This window comes from Mycetomoellerius zeteki, unplaced genomic scaffold, assembly GCF_001594055.1.
Source record: "Mycetomoellerius zeteki isolate Tzet28-1 unplaced genomic scaffold, Tzet1.0 scaffold216, whole genome shotgun sequence".
Lineage (NCBI taxonomy): Eukaryota > Metazoa > Arthropoda > Insecta > Hymenoptera > Formicidae > Mycetomoellerius > Mycetomoellerius zeteki.
Window position 1 is genome coordinate 39,969 of NW_017257128.1, and position 5,627 is coordinate 45,595.

At 29.6% G+C, this 5,627-nt stretch overlaps 1 pseudogene; it reads right to left on the reverse strand.

Annotated features, from left to right (window-relative positions):
* Positions 1-2,418: 2,418 nt before the first annotated feature.
* Positions 2,419-5,627, reverse strand: part of LOC108722740 (probable cytochrome P450 4aa1) — a 7,125-nt pseudogene continuing 3,916 nt past the window's right edge.

Below are 5,627 nucleotides of genomic sequence, written 5' to 3' on the forward strand. Positions count from 1 at the left end.
AAAAATTTTTCATGTAAAAACACTTGGCGCTGCTAGATCGAGTAAGAAAAACTGTAAGAAACAATTTAAAATTGGAATGGTAATTAATAAAAATAAATAATAAAAGATAATTATAATTTAAAAGTAATAATAAAAGTAATAATAAATTCTCTTTCATAATACATGTCTTATAAACTAAATTTATTTTCTTTGACTTAAACTTAATAACATTCACAACGATCATAATTTACACGACTCTATAACTCAATCGTATATACATATGCTAGATACTTTGACTCTCATTGGGGATGCTTTTTATTTTTCTTATTTTTCTAGATATTCATATTTTTTAATATGATTCTGATTTTTCTTATTATAATAATATGCTTCTTATTTATGTTATTTTTCTAACACACACACACATACACATATACACATGATGCGCAAAATCCGACCAGCAACCTCCCCGTGGTGCGCATCGGGTAGTGCTAATGCTGGCGGTAATTGAGTAAAATGCATAGATAAGTTTAATACATTGTATCTCAAAAACGAAAAATCGTACAAAGCTTTTTTTTTCTTAATTTGTAAGAGAAAAGTCCATATTTTACGGCGGTTATCATGAAATTTACGAAAAAAATTTACTCCACCCCATAGAGTGTGTCAAACTATGCAAATTTATTAAAAAAAAAAACACGTCCTTATTTTTTAAAAAATGCCAGAAAGGGTTAAGGGTAGATTCAAAATCCATTAAAAGGTTCATAAAGTACAGATTTTATCCTTGAGAATGAAAAAAAAACTTTTAAATACGACCATTTTTTGCGGAGTTACGCTTATTTGAACTTATGCGATATTTTGATATAAATTTACCTATGCGTTAATTTTATTGACGAGTGTATTTTTTCTGAGAGTATTTTATATTTTGCATTTAAACACTTTTTTTAGTATTTTGTATTTTAAATTTGTAAATACTAAATACATTTTAATTATGTAAAAATTTTTTTGATAAAAGTTGAAATCGTACCATTGACTCAACTTAAAGTGCGTTCCATTTCATGCATGATGTGCACAATGCATCGTTGTTTACATTTGGTAAACAACAAAGATAAATGATCATGCACATCGTGCGTAAACCAGAACGTACCTCTAGCGTTGTATCTCAGCATTATTTTGTTATTAAGGCTCAGTTTCACAACTTACAGTTAACTCTTAACCGAGGTTCAACTTATTCATTATCTCTTTTCAATTTTAAAATTGAAAAGAGATCCCCATATAACCAAATAAATTCAAGATGCCGTCATGTTACTGTCAGTCGTTGCAGTAGGTGTCGATAAACTAGGGACAAGGTGCTTCTTCATTATGCGTGAAATGTTGCCCTTACGTGAATCCTAATTTGACGATAGCAAGTTGATAGCATCTTATGGCATGTAAAATATACGTGCCATCAATTTGCCATTATGTTGCCGGCACGATATTATATATGAAATACGAGTTCAGCGCGTGCCGTCATTTTGCCATCATCATGACGGATTATTAATTCTCAACGTTTACTCTTGAAATTTTATAAATTGGTGATGTCTATTTGCCCCCACGTTGCTAACTCAGTTTGTACATAAGATTCAGATATCAGCAAATTACCGCCAATTGCCATAAATTCACAATAAATAACTCGTGTAGTGCATTAGTTTGTCTAATATATTAAATCACGCTAGGTTATTTGAGGATAATAAATACGTTAAACCTCGGTTAAGAGTAAACCGTGAGTTGTGATACTGGGCCTAAGGCTCTTTTTCGCCAATCTCGAAATTAACCGACGATTACAAGAGTAATAGTGGGCAGTATTTGAAATACATGTATTTAAAATAACGTATTTAAATAAAATTTTTTGAGTATTTTATATTTTGTATTTCGTATTTAAATACTTTTTTTTTAGAGTTAAATACAATTTTTTTATTATTTTGCCCACCTCTGATTGCTACAACATTTTCGGCAATATGTTAGCAAATACATTACATTTGGCTATCTGAGATTATTCATATACAAAAGTTTTTCGCAATTAAAGCAAAATAACCCATTCATATACAAAAATTTTTCGCAATTAAAGTAGAACAAGTAACAATAACATCAAATGACATTAAACTGAATCGCGATTGAAAAAAAAAATGATTTTTAGTAAACATTTTGTAGCCATTTTAACATCTTGATGATTTTTTGTTCTGTTTAAATAAGTTTTTCAATTTATTTAATATGATAAATCTTAGTTAGAAACATTTCTGTTAAAACATTTCATATTGCAGAATACTTTCAGAACGGTTGCACATGAGACGTGAAAAGTTGAAACATTTCTGAAAACTTTCCGCAATAATCGGTGCTGTATGAGAGTATTCTTGTATGTGGTTTTAATTCTGTAAACTCATTCATTTCAATGATTCAAAACTATCATTAATCCAATTGCGTTAATTCGTTTTGTTCATCGCGCCCTTTTACTTTGACTCAAAGTCCACCTTGTGTTCTAACCGTCAATCGAAATTTAGCTATCATCTTCTCCTTGCCAAGGGTTCCCAAGGAGCACAATCTATATGGATAACAGTTATAAAAATGTTTATACGACTTTCTATAAAACTTTGTAACTTTTCTTACAACTGTTATGCAACTAAACAGTGCAGGCAATAACGTCGTTGAAACGTTTATGTCAACAAAGTGGGGAATCTATACGACTAATTTCTGACGTTATATTAACCACATTAAAACTTGTAATATACTACTGTTTTACAACAAACCGTTAATAGATATAAAATAACGTCTCAATGATTGTCTTAAATACCACGTACAAACGTTAATACAACTTTCTTCAATAATTATCAAAATTATTAAAATGATCAAAATTAAACATTTTTTTATTGTTATATTTTTGATATTCATTACGTTTAAGATGCCCCGAATATTTATACGCAAGTACATATTTATGAAAACGCATGTGGTTTCGACGGAGTTTGAACCTAAGACCTATGGGACGGGAATCTAACACGCTACGCTTGAGCTATAATCGCACGCTTGTCTCGACAGTTTGGAATTCAACTGTTATTCGACTCCTTGGTACCGAGCATATAATTTTTTCTCTTGTGCGGAAACGTGAAAAGTGAAAATTTATATATATAATATACATATATATAAATTTTCTCTAATATATATATATTAATAATAATATATACATCTCTAATCAGCATATAATATTAAAACAACATTTTTTAAACATTTATTCAATATTTTTACATTAAATACATTTTTTAAAAATATTTTTTAAATATTTTGCGTGCGTGCGTGCGTGCGTGTGTGTGTGTGGATCATTCTAAAGAGCCATATATATTTTTCATGAAAAAGCTCTTCGTCGTTAATAAGATTTTTCAAATCATCTTCACTTTCATCTTGGTCAGATATGGATTCAAGAACATAGCTTTCACATTGATCACTTTTAAAAGATGAATTTAGTGTTGATGATAACGGAGATAGTGGACTGTGATCGCCATAATTTAATTGTGTCTTTGATTTAAGATATGCAGTTTCTACATTATTTTCGCACGTTCTGCTTTTCTTTGTAGCTGCAGTTGTCTGCTGTTGCTTTAAATAATATTTTACTCTCCTGTAATAGCTACTACTATGCTTAAACACTTTTTTTCTTTCCATTTTATTTATTTAGATTTGACTCTATTAAAATTAATGAACGTATATACACAGATTAGTTATGATAATAAGACAGATTAATTATGATAATCATAACCTGCGACTTTACTTTATGAAGTTATATACATAACGTACATAAAGTTATAATGTACGTACCGTTTTATAAATATACACATTATTTCAACGCAACAACGTTTGTCTTTGCAGTTGTATAAATGTCCTAAAAACCTGATATTATGACTCAAAAGTTGAATTGAAATATACGGAGTTACATAAGCGTTTTAAAAACTTGTAATGAGTATTATAAGATTGTTAACATATAATAAGTCATATAGACGTTACAAAATCTTAAAATGAATACTACATAACGATTACTTTGTGTAGAGTCGTATGGACGTTATATAAATTTCTAATGAATATATACATATATTGACTAAATGTTATGTGTTTATATAGACGTTTTAAAAACTACAAATAGTTATATAACCGACATTAACTTTTTAGTCGTATAATTTTTTGATATGTAAATGGTACAAACGTTTTATAAAGTTATATAAACTTTCTCATAACTTTGTGCTCCTTAGGAAGTCGTATAGACGTTACAAAATCTTAAAATGAATACTACATAATGATTATTTTGTGTAGAGTCGTATAGACGTTATACAAATTTCTAATGAATATACATATATTGACTAAATGTTATGTGTTTATATAGACGTTTTAAAAACTACAAATAGTTATATAACCGACATTAACTTTTTAGTCGTATAATTTTTCGATATGTAAATGGTACAAACGTTTTATGAAATTATAAAAACTTTCTCATAACTTTGTGCTCCTTGGGTTGACTCTAATCGGCACTTCCTCAGAATAGCGCTGACGACTGATTTTATTTCAAGCGTGGCAAATTTGTATCCTAAAAAGAAAAAAATGATATTTATCTACCTTTGAAAAAAATTAATGAATCTATCTTATAATATTTATTTCATGACATATTAAAAAAACTTTTAATAACAATAAACTTTACTTTTCTTTACAAAACAAAATCTTTAATCTTTTCTATAATACTTGCCTCATGTATCTTATGATTAACCTTCTGAAGACCGACATATTTTTGATCGATTTTTTTATTTTAAAAGCTAGAACTTTTTTGTCAATATCATGGGGTTGAGTGGCGAAAAAGTTGGCGCCATCGTCGAGTCCCTAAAGGGGCTTCCGATCCTCCAGAGGTTAATTAATATTTGCTCTACTTACCGATACACAATCAATACTAATCAATCAGTCTTGAATTATTTAAGATCTAGCTTCAACCGTTATAGGCAGTTTAATTTCTAGTATTGATTGTGTTCTCACATGTTACGGTCTAAAATAAAGATTCTTAATTTCTTATCGATACAATTGCGAAGTCCTGCACTAAACGGTATATAGGCATATGGATGTCTTCTCTCGGAATTTTCAGAGCTAAAACGTTCCGGTTTGAAATCGTGAGGATCGGGAAAATGATGAGATAAGCGGTGCGTGCAGTATGGCGCTATAAATACGCCACAACCCTCCAGCCGGTATTATATATTTTCATGCATGATACAAAGTAATATTATAATAATGTTTTCCAAGAATAATTTAGAGCAATATATAATTTTATTTATAATGTATACAGTTATATTATTTTTATTATATCTTTATTGAGAGAAAACAATGAAAGAACAAGGGCAGTAGGAGTCAAGCGCGGGAGATGTTGCGCAAATAACACGACTATCGTAACGTGAAACTTCTTTATTTTACTAAAGCGCTTACATGTTAGTCAGTCAGTGTCGCTCGTGCACAGGAAGAAGTACGTCGGGCGTTGACTTTAGATCATTTTCGGGGATTCTTTTTCTTGATTTTGATTAATTTTTTAACGCTAGTTTTCTAATTACTGTCTCAATAAAGACCAATTAAATCAATAAGAGACTAACTGTGTCTGACACTGA